Source organism: Python bivittatus, unplaced genomic scaffold, assembly GCF_059951505.1.
Source record: "Python bivittatus isolate LINGU-HERP-01145 unplaced genomic scaffold, Pbiv_v1 ctg000200_np1212, whole genome shotgun sequence".
NCBI lineage: Eukaryota > Metazoa > Chordata > Lepidosauria > Squamata > Pythonidae > Python > Python bivittatus.
Window position 1 is genome coordinate 15,255,998 of NW_028277040.1, and position 19,605 is coordinate 15,275,602.

The window sequence follows — 19,605 nt, forward strand, 5'->3', positions numbered from 1 at the left end:
GAAACTGGGCAAGTGAGTGATAAAACAAACAAACTGGAAGTCTGGAAGCAGATTATATGTAATGGATAAAGAAAATGAGCATCTAAAACAGGAATCATTTTTGGATTGATCTCCCTGTGATGTGATGGATAAAATCTGAGATGAATTGTGAACTTTTAAGGTAATTGCTACAGGAATGGAAAAGCTCATTACTGTAATTGCTTTTTCTGTGCTACTGCAAGCCAGCTCAGTTCTCATTTAAGCAAGCAAATACATGTAACAAGTACCTTGTTGACTCCTACAATGTACTTTGCTGATGCCACCCCGTAGGATGCCCCCAGCCTTGTTGGCTGCCTATAGTGTACCTCTGAAATCTGGATGTCAGGTATTAATTCTGCCTAATTATTTGCAATTGAAAACATAACCTAAGTTACCATTTAAAAACTCTTGTAGATTCCTATTTTGCATTGTGGCCATGTTCTACTTGGAGCCAGTTGGCATATTGATTTTGCTTTAAAAAAATATCTGGAAGCTGGACATCTGGCCTCATTGTCGTCATCGTCATCATCATCATCATCATCATCATCATCATCATCATCATCATCATCATCCCAGGTCCTTGGGAAGGACTCAATAGGTGGATAAAAATGCCAAATCCAGTCTAAACATCTAATTGACTGTGCAACCAACCATAATTTTTATTATTATTCAGTGGAGTAACTCAGTGGAGGAAATAACATCAAGGCAATTAACACCTGGGCAATTCCAGTCATTAGTTACACAGTTGGAATAGTGGACTGGATTCAAGCAGAACTAGAAGCCCTGGATAGGAAGACCACAAAAATAATGACAATGAATCATGCCCTTCAGCCATGCAGCGATGTTGACAGACTCTACTTACCAAGGAACATTGGTGGGCATGGAATGTTACAAGTACACCAGATAGTTGAAGAAGAAAAAAGGGCATTGGAAGAATATCTGAAGGACAGTGAAGAAGATGCACTGAAGCTAGTATACCGTAAAAGCTTACTGAATACCAAAGAAACCAAACTGGCCTACAAGAAAGACCAAATGAAGAACAGAAAAGAGACATGGCAAGGCAAAGTATTCTGTGGCCAGTACACACACACACACACACACACACACACAAATTAGTAGGCAAAGCAGTTAACAACCAGACCTGGCAATGGCTAAGAGCAGGAAAGCTGTTTCTTTGAGAGAGAGGGGCTAATTCTGGCTGCAGAAGACCAAGCCTTAAGGACAAACGCATACAAAGTCAGAATTGAGAAGACAGCAACAGACAGCAAATGCCATCTCTGCAGAGAAGCTGAAGAAACAGTGGACCACCTAGTCAGCTGCTGCAAGAAGATCACACAGACTGACTACAAACAACAGCAGGACAAAGTAGCAACAATGGTGCATTGGAATATCTGCAAGAAATACCATTTGCCTGCAAGCAAGAACTGGTGGGATCAGAAAACAGACAAAGGAATAGAAAACAAAGAAGCTAAAGTACTCTGGGACTTTAGAATTCAAACAGACAAGCACCTGCCACACAACACCCCAGACTTAACAATTGTTGATAAGAAAAACAAAAAAGTCTGGACAGTGGACATTGCAATATTTGGAGATAGAACAGCAGAATAGAAGAGAAAGAACGGGAGAAAATCACAAAACATAAAGACCTGCAAATAGAAGTAGAACGACTATGGCAAAAGAAAGCAAAGATAGTACCAATAGTAGTAGGTGCCTTGGATGCAATCCCAAAACATCTGGAGCACCACTTGAAGACCATCGGCATTGACAAAATCACCATCAGTCAATTACTAAGGGCAGCTTTACTTGGAACAGCTTACATCCTGCAATAATACCTTTAACACCATCAAACAACAACATCCACCTATCTCAGGTCCTTGGAAAGGACTTAATAGGTGCAGAAAAATGCCAAATCCAGTACATCTGGCTGATTGTGTGACCTGCAATAATTTTATATAATCAGTAAGTGTGTGTGCACAATTAATGTAGGTAATGTATATATACCAGAATCCTGAGTGGCTGATCTCAGCTCTGGACTCTAGAATACTTTTTAATTATTTATTATTAGGTTTCATATATTGGTGACAACTGAAGTCTAGTAGCAGTTTCATGGTCATTGTCAACCATGCATGAATGACTTTCATTTAGATTACTGCAAGAAGCTCCCCATGGACCTACCCTTGAAATCTGTTTGGCAATTACAGCTATGGAAAATGAAGCAGGGAGACTGTTGTTTCTTGTGAGTCCTGGGGATGTGGACAAATTGCACAAATTAAACTGGCATCCAATTGATTTCTGAGCCCAATTCAGGTTGCTATTTTTAGGCATGTCCCCACCAACAGATTGTGTTTCAGAGGGGTGCAGCACTGCCCACCCCCAAAATGGGTAAGATCATACTCCATAAATAATTTCTAATATGTCAACATAGCCAGGTGGAAATCCAAAGGATGTGTTAGACCTTATAACAAATATTTCTCTTTGGCTTCATTTCTTTGCCTTCCAGTAGATCTTTGCTGCTCCTCAAACTGCATTTGACTGTAAGTCATGTTTATTATTCCTGCCCTCTCTATCTATCACAAAACTGAAGCCATTTTCCTCCATGAAGTATGTTAATTTCAATTTTCCTGGCTACAGTGTTTCATCCCATGGATTCCTGTACTTTAAACGTGTGGCTTTCAAAACCACGTGCAGTTGCTGGAATAGCAGATTCTGTGAGAGACAAGCAGTTGTATGGTTGGAAACCTCCCTAGTGAACACAAATCTATTTTAGGTGATAAGATTATTGAGGGGATTTGAGACAGAGGGGGAAAGTCTTGTATTGACAAGAAACTTCCTCAGTAGCACAAGGGAGGGAATGCATTTACTATAAATAGGTTGCTTGGTGTGCGTGACTAATAGTTAATCTAAACCTGCCACAGAGACGTAAGAATTGTCATAAGTCCTGTATGACAGATCTGCACAGCATAGAAAGTCTGCATATGATGCTGTTTTTTAATATTAATCGTAGACTTGCCTTTTCCTCTAGGAATTAAACACATGTTAATTTATACTGCTATTTTTACAGCATGTGATTAAAAAGTTTTGTTTTAAAAAATCCATTGCCTCCCCCCCCCCCCATTGTTGATAGGAAAAAATATTTTCCATCATGATAAAACTTACTGCAAGATTTATGCAGCCCAAACCACATATATAGATGGATGCATGCACACTGAAACAGCCTTTAAATAGAATGGACATTACTAATATAACAAAAAGTATGATTAAACAAATCATATAAACCTTACAAAGAATAACATTATAAGTCATCGAAATTATTATCTTCCCAACTTCCCCATGTCAAAACATAACTTGTATAATGCAAGGCTTCATTAGCGTTTGTCTTCCTGAAAACTGCCCCAGTTACCAGCAGATGGCAGCCCCGATCCACTCTTACCAACCGAGGTTTTGGTCATGAGAAAAATATTGGTTGCACTGCAGGAAACTATTAGGCTTTTATATCTCAAGTCTAATATGCTACAGAGGTGTCATATGCAGAAATATAGTAATTAAATACATACACATCCATCACACTATTATCTTTTGGGGTAAGCAACATTATGTTAAGCATAGAAAAACAGTAAAAACAGTAGTTCAAAGAAGTTAAAGCCTGAGATGAAGAAAAGGAAACCGCTAGAAATAGTTTGCACAACATCTACATTATACTTCTCCATACATTTCTAAACTTGCAAACCATCCTTGCTTCCACCATGTCTACCCCCCACTTCATATATTGCTTTTTGTCCTTAAACTTCTCACCACTCAGTTTTTGCTGTAGTTCAGTTGTTAAGTCGTGTCCAATTCTTTGTGGCCCCTTGAACCATATCGCGCCAGGCCTTCCTAGTTTTAGGATCGCATTAATTCCATCGGGCCATGACAGTCTTCCCCTTCCTCTCAGCCCAGGCGCTCTTCTTTCACCTATTTGTTTTTCAACTGATCCTTATACATTCTCATTAAATGACCAAAACAGCTCAAAATATTTCATTTACTTGCCCCACCAACCAGGCACCAATGTCCACAGCCTCTTTCACTTCATCATTAACACCAAGCCTCCCTTCTTACACTTCTGTTGGCCCTCTGTAACCTAATTCTTTTCATTTTCTTCCAAGCAACATGCACATCATCTTTCCTTGTGTACAGTGATTGGGTGGCAATGTCCTGAATTGCTTCTGTCCCTCTTTTTTGTACGAGACCATGAGATTTATGCCAGTTTGCTACCACTGAAATGAATGGTCTCTGCATGTAAAAAAAGTTAGCAAATATTGTCATCTACCAAAAAACCCCCATTATCTTCAATAATTCTGCTGGAATTAAGTCACTCCAGTGGTGCTACCATTTTTTAAGCTGACAAATATGTTTAATGATCTCAGAAGGAAGCATGAGGCCCTAACTAGCAATATCAATCTGCTGAGTATCATAAACAAGCTTCATGCCAGACATTTCTACTGGATATTAGTGAAGTAGATGCAGCAGGAAAACATTTTGGTGGAGGAGTAAGCTGGCTTAAGGGAAGGTAGGTCAGCTTTAGACTATTGCCTAGTCCTTCAGCATCAAGCTGAAAAAGCCTCAGGACACTTGTCCCTTATTGCTGAAAGAATGGTTTAGCAGGTATGACAAAAGTAAATACCTACTTTTTTTTAATTAGAAGCTAGAGGTCACCTATCTAGGATATTATAGGAGCAGACTTCCAGCATTGATAGAAACTCAGATTAGGTTATCTATGATGGTTCTATCAGTTTTCTAGGACTGACTAGCCCAGGGAGGGCAGCCTATGAATTCCAGATGTTGCTGAAGTCAACTTCCAGCTGTAGGAGCCATAAGCATGGATAAAGAAAGCTGGAGGTTATACTTTAGATATATCAGGAATGACATAGATAGGCTATTCCTTCAGGAATTGAAAGAATTGCATAGCTGGATCAAGTCAGTATCTATCTGTATTTGGTCTCCAGCAGACCCCACACAATAAGATATATAAAATACACCCACCTGAAGCAAATACATAGATACAATTAGGAAGGCCTACAAGGCAACCATAACATGATATTCTATTTCATTCTTCTTCTGTCCATTTCTGGTGCTTCCAAAATTCTGTGCCACTGAGCATGCTCAGTGCTTCCGGAATTGTGATTTGTTATGTATGTATGTATTTATAGATTTTTCTTTTTTTCTTTGCTACATGATGGCTTGGGATTTCCCTGAGCATACTACACCCTTATTTTGTTAGTTTCACTTTGGCCAGATTGTTCTCACACATTTAGCACACTGTATGAGAAATACACTCATGAGAGAGAATTTTCTGAAATGTTGCAGCTGAAAACTCTATCACAGAATGTTTATTTCTTGGCAAACACTGTCATATGATTTAATTTTGTTGCAGTACATCAAAAATAATCTCCAGCTCTCTGTAAACATCTCCTGTCCCCAAATCCTTCATAAAGAATGTTTTTCCCTCATCACTAAAGTTTGCCAAATATTTCAAGAGTAGTTTGCTATAACAGATAACCCCTTCTTCTAATATTTTGCACTAAAATCCAAGCTGTATTTAACAAGTTCAGCTTTATATTGGTTGCTATCTTTCCTAGTTTTTCCAAATAGCCATAAGAACAAAATTTCAAGACAGCATATAATTTCCTCTAAACTTTTAAACACAGGCTCAAGAATAAGTTCCTGGAAAATTGTTATATATATTTTTATAATATATAATATTTCTAAAGCTTCTTTTTCCTTTTATTGTCAACACTCTTAATTAACTGAACTATCTTCCTCCTTCTAGCCTTCCTCTTCTATGCAGTCTTGAGAGTCTACCAAAAACAGGTTCTTAAAAACAGAAATACTAATTATTAACATTTTTATGATTTTGCAATGGAATAGAGCAATCCATTTCACATCTGGGTTATTTTCCTACCATGGTCTTATGTGTTTACTGATATGGTAGTGACCATTAATTAAATAGCACAGCATTCAGCTACCACTTTCTGACAACATTCTCATTAATTAAATTTGCACAGGAATAACTTCCTTCCTTAGCTTCATTATCCATAGAGGTACACAGATAACAGGAACCACCTTTCTTCTTGATGTTCCATCAGCTAGGCTGCTTTTTCAAAACATAAATGAAAATGGAAACTCTGGGCTGAGGTTTTTTTGCGTGCTGTCAAGCAGCCAAAAAATGCCAAGTTACGTGTGATTTGAAAGCCCCTACCAAATCTGAGCTGCTCTAACAGACGGTAGCAAATGATCAAAGTAATGAGAATTTTCGACAGAGATGATGGTTCTGCAGTGAAACAACAAAGAACAAATTAGAGAGATTGTTGTAGTCAAGAGGAGAGTTTGCTAAAGCACAAGGAGAGATTTTGCTGAAGGACCAGACAGAAAGAAGTATTATTTAAATGACACAATTTGAGTGGGCAATAGACTGCCTATGGGGAACAAATGAAAGAGAGGCATCAAAGATAAAACCAGGGCTTTGTGTCTCCTGAATAGGTTTGATGAAAGCATTGTCAATGGATATGTGGAATGTATGAGAAGAGGAGAACTTGGGAGAAAAAGGGAACTGTCTTGGACACAGTGAACTTGAGAGGTCAATAAAACAGTCAAAAATATCAGACAAGCAGTCTGATGGTAAAGAAGTAGAGTGGTGATGATCACCATATCAGAAATGGATTTGAAGCTACAGTATTTGAAGAGGTCTTTCAGAGACAAAGAGAGACAGACATTTTCTCTGTTAATTTGTCTAAACCAGTTAAATGAGTGGCTATCACTGGGACATTCTGTTCAGATACCACTTCTAGTTGCATCTTTGTCCAAATGCCTGAAAGGTTTTCAGCAACCAGTTCACTGGCTGCACTTCATCCTTGCCTTCACACCTTTGTTCTCAAACAGGAAAATAAAAATTAAGAAGTAGCTGTGAGGGACCAGATGTGACTAATCAAATGGATACAGCATTTATGCCACCATAAACATTATCTAATAAAGTTGTTTTCTGACAGCATGAGACCGACTATTACCACCTCCAACTACTGTATTATGCCAATTTTGGTATGTAGTTGCCAATTAATGTAGTTGCCTTCAGACCCATGGTCCATCTAGACCAGTCTTAGCAATGTTGACTGGAAATGGTTCTCCAGGGTTTCAGATATGAGCCTTATCTGGAGATACCAGAGATTCAACTTGGGACTTTCGGTACCCAAAGCAAGTGTTCTGCCAATGATCAATGGCTTTTCCAGATTACTAGGTCTTTATTAAATAAAAGCTTTCCACTTTTCCAGGACTGAGTTGTCTTTTCTCCTCCTTTAATGGTTCAGGAAACTCTTTGTCCTTCCAAAGACCAGAACTACATTCCTTCATCATTGTCTGCTCTCATTGGTTGCCTACTGTAGCGTACAAGACCCCAATTTTGCCTCACTCTGCTGCAGGAAGCTAGGCATAGAAGCTCTCCGGGTCAGCCTTTCTATTGTTAGCTATTCTATTCATTGTTCTTTCCTTTTTTTTATTTTAAGAGGTATGATGTGCTGCAGTGTTTTCTGCTTTGGATGCCACAATAACATGATTAACCAAAGGCATTAAGTATCTTGACATGGAGGTATATGGATGAGTGTCCCTTTCTGCTCCAACTTTAGGTAGCTAAATCTCTTAAGACAACCTTGACTGGTTGTGAACATAGTGACTCTTTTGATTCAGGCTGCCAGAACACATGAAAATAAGGATTTTGTCCTAGGAAGAAACAAAAATTAGTTGTAGACCTGGGTGATTTTTCAGTCATTTTCACAACCATTGGGGAATACTCTGGAGTGATTTAACAAATTACAGTTGATATGCTAGATCAGATTTTATATTGTCTGGCACCAACTTCAGAATAATTACAACAAATGGTTTCATTTATTTATACCTGGAAGATTGCATTTAGAGGGATCCAATGGTCAGTGGTACTTAATTTTCATCTAAGTAGCTCCAGCTGTGAAGTTACAAAGAACCTTCAAAATGACCAGATTTGCTCTAAATCTGTTCTCTGAATCTCAGCTGGCCAAGTTCAGCTGTCTGGTTAACAGGCTCATTTTTGATCTCCCGTCCCCAGAAGGCAATCTTCCTGCTGCCTTACAGTATGTAGAAAGAACAAAATACTATTGCCTGGAAAGCATATTTTATTTTCCACTAGTATAGAAGATATTTATTTTGCAGTTGAGGAGGTTCTTCCATGAACCTATATAGTATAAAAACATTGTATCTTTATGTCACACCATACATGGCCTTTTAGCATTCGAATCTCAAGCTCCAGTGAATGCTAATTCAAGCAAATGTTGTATGTTCAAAACTACAGAAATGTAGTTAATATGTGTAACAATTTCTCCTACAAGGCCATGTTTGCAAATAAATAAAAATGCACCATAATTTAATATCCAGGGCACATAATCTTGATCGGCTGTCACAGGTTTTAAAAATATGTCATAGACCAGCTCTTTCTTTTTTAAAGAATCTTCTGAGCCACCCATCTGAATGCTTCAAGAACCTGAGAAGCTGTGGTGGAAGGGGATGCATTATGTCTCATCCTGATCTCTTGCAAGGTAAGAGCAAGGAACACAGTGCTACATCGCCCTGCGCGAGGATTTCCTTGCCAAGTAAAGTGGTCTCCTTGACAAAAAAGGGAAAGGAAGAAAAAGAAAAAGAAAGAGAAGGAGGAAAGGAAGGAAGGAAGATCTTCTTTGTTTTGTGAGGATCTCTCTCTTTAATCATGTGAAAAGTGGAGGCAAGGCTACAATTATTCTCTACAATGTCACAGGTTTGAAGAAAGATTTGGGATCCAAGCAGGTATTTCCAGGCTTTCTCTTGGGCATTTACATCAGTGCTTTTCCTATTACACATCGCTGGGTAGACTGTCTTTTTCCTTGGTGAGAGTTTGGCCTGATGCATAAATAAGTGGATTTGGTTTAAAGGGAAATGGTGTGTTGTGTCAAAACAGAATCCAATGTCAATGGGTACATTATTATCAATTTCATTTGTGTCCATCTCAAAATATTACTAAAAAAAAGTACATTTAGAGATCTTATATAGAATGTTTCAAGAAACAAAAATGTAAGATTTAAGAAAGTCATGTTTAAGAAAGTCATGTTTTAAAAAAAGGTTAAGTGGGGAAAATCATGTCCAACACATGGAATTTACCTAATATCTACACTTTTTTCTATGTGACAAATCTGTGCTTGTTTTTCAGATAATTTGCAGTTCTGGGAGAATTTCCAGGAATTTGTTCAAAACTGGAGACCAGCACCTAATACCACTGAATCACAAATTAGTTTATTACAATACCAGAAGCACAAGAATGAGATTAAGGGGCAGGTATGCGACCCCTCCATATGGATTACAATATACATTTCATCAGTATAGCATTTAGTTGATTGAATTGCAAATTGTACATGTTAATAAGGTCAGAATGATGAGGTAAGGGGGGAGAGTACAATGGCTTCTCTTGAGCTGAACAACAGAGTGTAAGAACGTCTTTGTTTCTTCTCTATGTGTTATCTGGTATCTTTATTTTCCAGTACTTTTACTGTCTATTTCTGTCTGAATCAGCGTTCCTTTGAGGTTCTATGGCTCAGTTCATTTCCCTGAGAAAATATATTTGAGAAGTATACCTGATTCAGAATGATTCATATAAATGTCATATCATTGGTAAAAGCTAATTGGAGACCCTTCACCTAATACTCATTTGGTGTTTTAATAGACTGAATCATTCTTGTATTCTCTTTAATGTGAAGGAGTAAATTTCACAATTTTGGAAACATCATGAAGGGAAGCAAAAACATAAGCAGATGTTTAAGAAGGGGTGCGTATAAACCCCTTTATGCTGAAAATATATTTGTGGAGACTCTGACATACTTGATTTAGGCATGCCTGATAGCTTTTGGTCTAATATTTATATTCAACATTCATGTGAATTCATGTTAATGTGCTTTTGGGAAGAGAGATAAGATTTAAAGACAGTAATGCGATATTGAATTATATATCCCAAATTTGAAATTTATCAATGAATGAAGAACTTTGGATATATTCAGCTGATACTTGTTGGAAAGAAACCACCAATCTGGGCCCAAAATCCTGGAAATGTGTTCTCTCTAGGCCTTTATAGTGGCTCTTTATTGACATAACAGAAAGATATATCAGGATGTTCTGTGTGAGCAAGGTTTAATTCATGGTTTAAAAACTCTTCTTCTTACATCGGTAGTGGAATGGACATATGTGTTTTATTTTCTTGGTTTCCCCTACTTTTTTCCCCCTCTCTCCTTTTCCCTTTCTGATTCTGCTTTTGTTTTGGGTATGTTGTTTTGTATCTTACTGTAACTTTTCTTTCCTTTTTTCCTTTCTTCAATTTTGCAGCAATAAAAAAGAAATAAATGAAAGGGAATGAAACTTCAACTACTTTATTGAGTAAATGTACTGCAAAGACTGCCGGTTATTTCCAGTTAAAAGAATTAACTCTGATCCAATCTGTCTCTTGAGATAGAGATGATGTTAGAGCAAGGACAACCTGTGCCTAGTTTCAGCTGTTACACGAAACAGTTACCCCAGCTGTTATACCAGCCCACTTGTACTGAGATGGTCTAGCCTCAGTGCCCCTTGCTCTAATAAGCTCACAATGGGATTCTTGCAGTGCCCTCTACTCAGTGCTATGCTTGAAGATGATCCAGAAGCTGAAAATGATGCAGAAAGCAGCTGCCCAAGTTTTAAGTGGGGTGGCTACATGGATTTAAGATCATAAGAAGAAGCCCACTGGATTAGGCCATCTACTCCAGCATTCTGGGTTACTCATTGCCCAGCTTGATGCTTTGGGGGACCTCATGAACTTTGGCTGGAGAACAACAGCTCTCTTCTACTGCCAGAACCCCAGTATGCAATATTCAAGGGAAGCTGTCTTTGACTGGGGAGACAATAAAGAACCATCTTTATTTGTAGCTCCTGGCAGCTGATCCTGCATGAACTTCTCCAGTCCTCTTTAAAATCATTCTAACTGGTTGCCATTATTACAATGGCATCGTGGAGGGTTGTCATGTATGATGGATTACATATGGCATAAGCATGAGGAGAAGCGCAGAAACACAAAGGAGCAGGTAAACCAAAGACACCTGATGACCCTGGAGACAGAAGAGACAGATAAGAGAAACCAGATGGTTGTCTTTCCGTTGGTGTGAAGGGAGGCGGTATACAAGTGCACAATAAATGCCATTGTTTATGGTATATGGTGTGAGTATCTGTAATTAGACCAGGTTAGAGTCCCACTAGAAGAAAAAAATGTAGGGGTGCTGGCATAGCCATAGTAAGGTCATCCCATAGTATTATCAGATGTTACATTCCGGTTGTAAAGGTCATAATTGATTTACACTGGTTTTGTTATCACTCCTAACGTTTCTGGGGGCATATAACCCATAACCTTGCTTAGTTCAGGGCTCTTCTGCATTCTTTTGGCCAGTGATCACTGTAGCTGTGTATGCCAATAAAAGATCCTTTGTTGCATCCTACTCCAGACACCTTGGCTCCATATTTAAGTGGGCATTTTTCCTACAACAACTAGTGAAACATTTTGAAGTTTAACTATCCATTGGCAGTGGCAAATTCTTTGGTGCTGCTATCTCTTAAAAAGGTGGTGGTTCACCTGCTCCTCAAGAAGTGATCACTAGCCTCAACTGCACTGGACAATCTTTGTCCAGTATCTAACTTAGAGAAAGTGTATTATATGAACTCTTTCAGTTGGGATTCAAACCTGGTCATGGAACTGAAACAGCACTGATCATGTACATTGATTGTACTTGTAGCATATAATCTCAGAGGCAATGATGTTCCAAAGGGTGGATGCCATGGCAGAAAAGGCTCTCCTTCTCAGCCCCACCAGCCGACACTCCTTAGCCAATTGGATAGGACAGGTAGAAACAATTGGGGACAGAAGGTCACATAAGTCGCCCAGTCCCAAGCCATGAAGGGCTTTAGAGGTGACTACCAGCACCTTGAATTGCACCTGGAATTGCACCACTGAGAGCCAATGCAGATTGCAGAGCAGTGGTGTCATATGTGCCGAAGAACCAATACCATTAACTGCCTGTGCTGCTGCCTTCTGCACCAGCTGAAGCTTCTGAATGCTCTTCAAGGGCAACCCCATGTAGAGTGCATTGCAATTGTCCAGTCTGGATGTCATGGGGGACCATGAGCAGGGCCTCCCAGTCCAGGAATGGGAGCAACTGATCCACAATACCATGCCACCCACCCCCATCTCCCAGAGCCACCCCAGAAGGATACCATGATCTATGGCATTGAAGGCTGCTGAGGGGTCAAGAAGAGTAAGGATAGATGCACCACTGCCATCCTGTTCTTGCCAGAGGTCATCCAAGAGTGCTATCAATGCTATCTTTGTCCCGTACCCAGGCCTAAACCCTGACTGAAAGGGGTCCAGATAATCTGCTTCTTCCAGGATCCTCTGAAGCTGCAGCATAACCACCTTCTCTATTACCTTCCCTCCAAATGTTGTTCTCAATAATAATTTTGGTGTAATAAAAAATGGAACTTATTAAATACATTGAGAGGAAACATGTTTATTTTTACAATTAAAATGAAAATAATTGGTTAAATGTACATTTGAAATGAAATTCAATTTATTTTTCTTTCTAGCCCCATTTTTCTAGCCAGGGTGGCATTCAGGAGTTAGGTAAAGCCTGATAAAGATTGTATATACCCATTTTAGCATGTGGATAGAGAATGGTTGACAGGGCATAAGAAGAAAACTCTTTTGTGTGAATGGTGCAACAGGGGAGTCTCTCCAATTTCCCAAGCAGGAAAATCAAAAAATAAATAAAAAGCTTTCTTTAGACTGCAAAGAGGCAACTCACATTTTTGGGATCAAATCTGCTCCTAATAAAAAGGCACAAGTTTCAAATGAATAACATTGCAGAGAACATTTTATTCTTCAAAGCCCATGCTCTGTATATTTATAAAGTTCACATTATACTGCTCTTCATTCAAAAGAACTGCCCATGAGAACTGGCTACAAAAAAGTGACACTCTCAGTTGTCTACATAATACAATTAGGCAACATGGTGCCTGCAGACATCAAAATGCCTGCTGTCACCTTCTTTGGTGCTCTCCAGGCTTCTTGTCCTACTTGACTAAACACATACAGACATACACACACTTTTAATTAACAAATGAATTAAATGGGAAGTTGGCATGCTGTGGAGCAAAGGGTCAGCTTTCAGAATTTTTTTTAGAAGAAAGCCTCTTGTCTCATATAGGTCCTCTAGAAAACAATGTAGTACCTCTGTACTACCTGTTGTGTGACATACCTGGTGCCCGGCTTAATAGATGATGGGATAAAAGTCAGATAGCAGAACTATGGACAGGAAAGTAAGAAAAGACATAGCTGTCATATTTAATGGAACATGGAGTTCTGCTTAATGGAACATGGAGAGCCAGTTTGGTCTAGTGGTGAAGGCACCAGGCTAGAACGCAGGAGCCTGTGAGTTCTAGTCCCACCTGAGGCATGAAAGCCAGCTGGGTGACTTTGGGCCAGTCCCTCTCTCTTGGCCCAACTCACCTTACAGGGTTGTTGTTGTGAGGAAAATAGGAGGAGGAAGGAGTATTAGGTATGTTTGCCACCTTAAATTATTTATAAAAATAATAAAGACAGGATAAAAAAAACTAAAAAAAAAAAAATCTGGAAGCAGAGTTCTTATGGATTCCTTTTCCTTTTGTAGTCTCCAGTGTTATGGCCTACCTAAGGTATGCATTGCCTGAGAAGAAGTAGCAAATACCGTTATTCTTGTCAATGTGTAGAATATTCAAGGTTCATGAGGCAAAAAAATCCAACCACCACTTATTTTGGATAATTCTTGGCAATAAAAATACCTTCATAACAAATCAAATGGCAAAAAAAAAAAGCCATTTTTTTCATGATACCCCAAATCTACTGCCTGAGGCAACTACCTCAAACAACTGAATGGTAAAGCTTAAAATGAAAGCAGCTCTCATGGTTCAGGAGTCCTTCCAAAACTGTGGGGAGGTGGTGCAATGGGGCTAAAAGTGAAATGGGAATAGGCAAGAATGGCTAATCATTCATTTCATGAGTGGGAAGTTTTGTCTGGATCCTGGTTTCCCATTTGCATAGAAGGAACTCTTCTGCTCTTAGAGGAACAAACCTCCAAATTACCTCATGGCAATAAGGGCAGTGAAACATCAATATTCTCCACCCTTATTGCATCCACTGATTGCTGTCCAGAAGCCCTGTTTAAGGGGACCCAGTCTCTATTGGCTAGGGAGGGCCCTCAATTGAACACTGAGAAGTTTAGAGCAGATTGGACAATGTGTATTTTTGAGCTCCAGAGCAATGGTATACATGAAGATGTTGCGCTGTTTGTAAGAGGCTTAGTTTCTTAGAGTAAAGCTCCCGATTTTCTTTTGAGCTCAGTATTTATTATCACGTTCCAGAGGACAATCTCAGGTTGCAGAGAGTTCAGGGAGAAGAAATCCGAACAGTCTTAGAATCCGAACATTCTTAGTTGTCTCTGGTGTTGCTTACAGATAAGAAATGTCTGAATAAGAGTTATTTTATGATGGAACTTGAGACCACTACAGAATAAGCCAAGGTTGTTATTAGCAATGCCATAAAAATGAAGCACCATGGTGCTCCTTGTTACAATTAATTTATTGTTAGACTTATACCCTGCCTTTCTCCAGGAGCTCAAGGCAACATGACCTGGGATTGTTTTGTTTTCTTTTGTTTTCTTTTTATTCCTTGACAACAACTCAGTTAGGTCAGTTGGACTGAGAGAGTCCGGGCCCCGACTACCCAGTGAGGTTTCATGGCTGAGGGTGGCCTTGAACCTCACTTTCCCCAGCCCTTTCAATTCTTGCACTGGTACACTGCACTGTCTCTCACACTTATGGATGGTGTCTCCCCCCCCCCGCCTTCTGTGCCAACAACTTGGCAGTTTTACCATCCCAAATCAAAAGCTGTGATGTGGCTCTGGGTTTCCCTTTGCCCACAAATGGTGCCTTAGGTCTTGCTGCTCTTAAGGCACTCACTGCCTAAAGTTTCTCATGAGGAAGACCTAATAAACCGCCATAGGGGTAAAGTAGATAAGGCTGGCTTGACTAGAGTTCCTGTATGATCTCCATGGTAATTCAGGAATCTCATTCTGTTTGAACTCATTTACTATGGATCAGATGTGACTTTATGTCCATGTGTATGGACTTAAAGGATTCCTTTTAAGCAAGGCATGAGCAAAAGGCATAACCAAAAATCCTAACTTAATTATTATTCTTGTCTTTGTACAGTTCTGCACAGGGATCACTTACCTTTTAGATATATTAATGCTTAAGACTTTAACAAAATTGTTCATAGAATGGATTGGCACAGAGGCATCTACAGAGAGGGGCAAGGGGCAAGGGGCAGGGGCAAATGACATTGCTTTTGTAATTGAGATGAAAGCCTCCAATTACCCAGATGCCTATAGGCTGGCATCTTACTCTAAGCCTTTCGATGTTGGTTTGGTGGACCAGGACTTAATATTTTTCTTCTGTGGTCAAGCTGTCTGAATACAACGGCTAAGACTTTTGTTTCATCCCTAAAAATGCCTGAAACCCTTCCCAAATGGGCTTCAGTCCTGCTCACTTTGGGAACGTGGCCGTCGAGTCATAAGTTGTACACTGCTGGTTCAAAATGATGAAACATCCTATAATTAATAACCAGCCGTAAAGTCACATTAGAACAAAATGACATAAAAAGGCACAACAAAAAAAGTCATCTTAAAAATATTGTCTGTGTGCGCAAATAGCTGTAAAATTATTCATAATACCCTGTGATCTAGCAAAGTGATAGAATCTTCATCTTTCAGACTCTTGTTAGCTAATGTCACTGCATGCTTTCACACTGAGATACCTGACTAAAAAAATATACCTCTCTGCAAAATACACACTCACACATGTATGCATACTCACAAAGAATTCTACAGATGCCTGGGCTTGCCTCCTTCATCTTCCATTCTCCTTAAGGTCCATGATAGCCAATCCTGTGGGAAAAGAGTAATACTATTCCTTGTGTGTCTATTTGGCAGTAATTCCTGTGGAACTCAACAAGGCTTCTAAGCAAGTGGGCAGGAGAGCATCCTTAATTGTTCTTGGGGAAGAAGCATTATCTGTTCTTTGTGTGAAATTGAGCTTTCTATTTGAAGGCAATCATCTCTTTGTAGGACTTGCTGTGTTTGTACAACACACTGAAGTACAAACTAGCCATCTGCATTTTAACTTTGGTGTGTTGTGTCAGTCCAGCCTGTATGATGGGCTTATGATTCAATGTGTCGTAGGACCCACCAAACTGGAAGAATTGAGTAAAGTGTTGTTCAGTTAACTATGGATAAACATGGCTTATGAATCTGGCAACTCTCTGATCCAACTATGGTTCAAAGTTAAAGAGACAAAAGAAGAGACCGCAGAAAGAGGTCTTGAAGTGGGTCAGCAAGAGCATCAGGGCAGCAGCCTGAGCAGGGATGCTGATCACTGAGTCCCAATATTTCCTCAAATACAGAAATATATTTTATTTCTATTTAAATAGGTTTATTTAGAAATGTGTATTCATATATATCATTTGGCATATATTTAGCGTACTTTATTTTATATAATTCTCAACCAGCAAATGCCCTCAGTGGAGTTGACAAATATAAGAACCCAGTAACAACATAATCTTCTGCATGTGTGTAAATGTGCCCCCCACTGGGTCATCTTGGACTGAACCTTCTAATCTTTTGGCATTTCATTTTGTATTTTGATGAATGGACAACTGAGACCCTGGGCCCACAAAAGCCTTGCCTACCCCCACCCCTCTTTGACCCCTACAGCTTCTTCCAATTGTGTCTCCAAATCCTGACCAAAAGTACTTACCCTGCAACTCTTATTAAGAGGTCCTGCTTGCTTATCCAGATTTTTGTTGGCCAATCTCAAGTCAACTTTTTAAAGCCCCCAGCCCAATCTACTATTAATATAGGTGATAGGAAGAGGTATTTCTCTCAGGATTGCAGCTCCCCTCCTTCTGCACTGTGGTCCAGATAAAAATGGAATCTTCCCACATTTGCTAACACATAAATTAAAGAAACTGATGTAGTTGCTAATGACATAGCTAAGGTCAGTGATATTAGTGGGCCTCCTCTGAAAAGGATTGGACTAGCAAAGCCCAGGAACAAAAAAGTGTGATAGTTTCACATATTAAAGCTGTTTTATGTGCCTATTTGTGCATAAAGGGTCTGATTTAAATGCTACTCTCCAACTTTAAAGGGATTTTCAAACAAATTGATTCTGGTTGGATTACATTAAGTTGTCTACTGGGAAATATACCAGAATGCTACAGCTATTTTTAGAAAGCCCCCTCCTGCCCCCTAGCAACCTATTCCCTGGAAAACCATTTGATCATAAGTAGAATGGTGCTCTCGTTAAGGCCATATTTGATTTTATACACAGTGTGTGACTTTTATAAAAAATGTGTTTACATAGCAGCCTAAATCCCATTTTAATGAAAATACCAGAAAGCTTGAAGCGACAGTGTCAAGATAAAAATGAAGTGCTTGGCAATAAAATGTCTGTGTCAATAGAACATAGGAATATTACGCTTAAAAGAATTCAGAAAGGTAACTTTTCAGATAAGGGTAAGTTCCTTTATTAGAGGTACTGTCTTCAGCCTTCCAGTCTTGACGACGGTAACTTATCAGTTCCCCAGGCAGTGTGCCCAGACTGTTTTGGGTTTGGATGGTGGAAGCTGTAGGCAAACTGTGTTGGAAGGCATCAGGTGAAATATGTGCAGGGTTTCAGAAAACATTGAAGTAATCATACCATAGCTTGTGAATCGTACAGCTTCAGTATTATCCCATCTTTTTTCAGACCAATAGAAAATATTAAATCTAAGGATTGTTCCATAACGTATATTGGGCCAGTAAACAAAGAGTCTACTGAAATACATAATTCTGAATTGATTTTGCCATCATATATGCATTTCAAAATATTTTACCCTGAAATATGCAATTTATGTATGCATATTGATACAGTTTTTGAGATGAGCACAGCATTAATTAATGTAAAGAGGTATAACATTCAAAGGATTAATTCACAACATGTGGATCAAGTCAGTTCTTAGAATGAAATCCTTCTGAATTCCTATAAGGTTATACTTCCACTTATCATGCTCATGCTTTTAGACATTATATTTTAAGAAGTGTTTCATGTATTATCAATAGTAATGCATGTGCAAGCACTGTATAGTATAGTTCCCACCACCACAGGATAACACAAGACATTGTTTTACCTACTCAACTGGCAAACCTATGTTTGTTGCCTGCTGTTTAAACTCTACATACATTTGGGTGGTAATGCATTAATTACATTTTAAAAAGTGATGGCAGAAGCCAGATCCATGCTGAAGACAGCAGAGGAGGAGGAGGAGGAGGAGGAGGAAATGAGAATAAGGATTACCCAGACCTTTGAATGAAGGTCCAAGATACTTGAATCATCTCAGTGAGTCATACCAAAAATAGTTGTTTTTTTGAAAACCAACAAAAGTACTAAGGAATTATTCTGCTAAATGGGGTAGGATTTAATATTTGATCTGCTTGATCTTTACAATATAATTAATTATTCAGACTTGACAGCTCTAGGAATCTAGGCTACTTGCTGGCCAGAAATGGCTGCATTTGTCTTTTTTTTCTTTTTCTTTCAAAGCATTTCTTTTGATAAATGAAATAAATTGCTCCAACAGCCTGTTCTCTCCTCAAGTAACAAAGTGGAGTCAAGTTCTATAATGTCATCCAATTTATTTGCAAATGTTATTACTTCTTAGTTCTATTCTAGGCGTGCCAGGAGATTATAGTTACCATAAAGACAGAATTTCACCACAGATCTAGGGCTGGATCCAAAATGTGCAAGAAAAATAACTCATTGCACTATAATTTCAATCTTCAAAACTGATCTTTGAGATGGACGGACAAGGAAGAGGGGATAGGGAAGTCCTATTATACTGTAGTTGTTTATTCATGTTGCTCTGGATCCAATCTCTATAATTACAATGGTAATGCATGCACAAGCTCTTTAAAGCTGTTAAGAATCTTGCCTGATTAGTCTTCATTGTTCAAACTTCAGTTGACCAAAATTTCCATTTAATTAATTTATGAAATGCCTCATCAGAACAACAAGCTGTCTCCATTCAGATAACATTTTGATCAGCTTATTTGAAGGTTATGGATGTCTTGCCTTTATCCATCTTGAAGCAAAGGGTCTGTCTTGAGTTCTAGTTTTGGAAGCATACATGCACGCATATATAATATATATGCATAGATGTATTTGATTGAGTTCCACTGCTCTAGCTATGTTCACATAACACACTAGATCATAAAACATTGTTAACTTCCCAGAAAGTACCAAAATGCCAAGCCAAAACAAATCTCATTATAGTTTAAAGTAATGGCCTTGTTTACAAAACATACTTACACGTAATGTGGTTTGCTTTTAGCATACTATGACATATACTTAATGTAGCATATC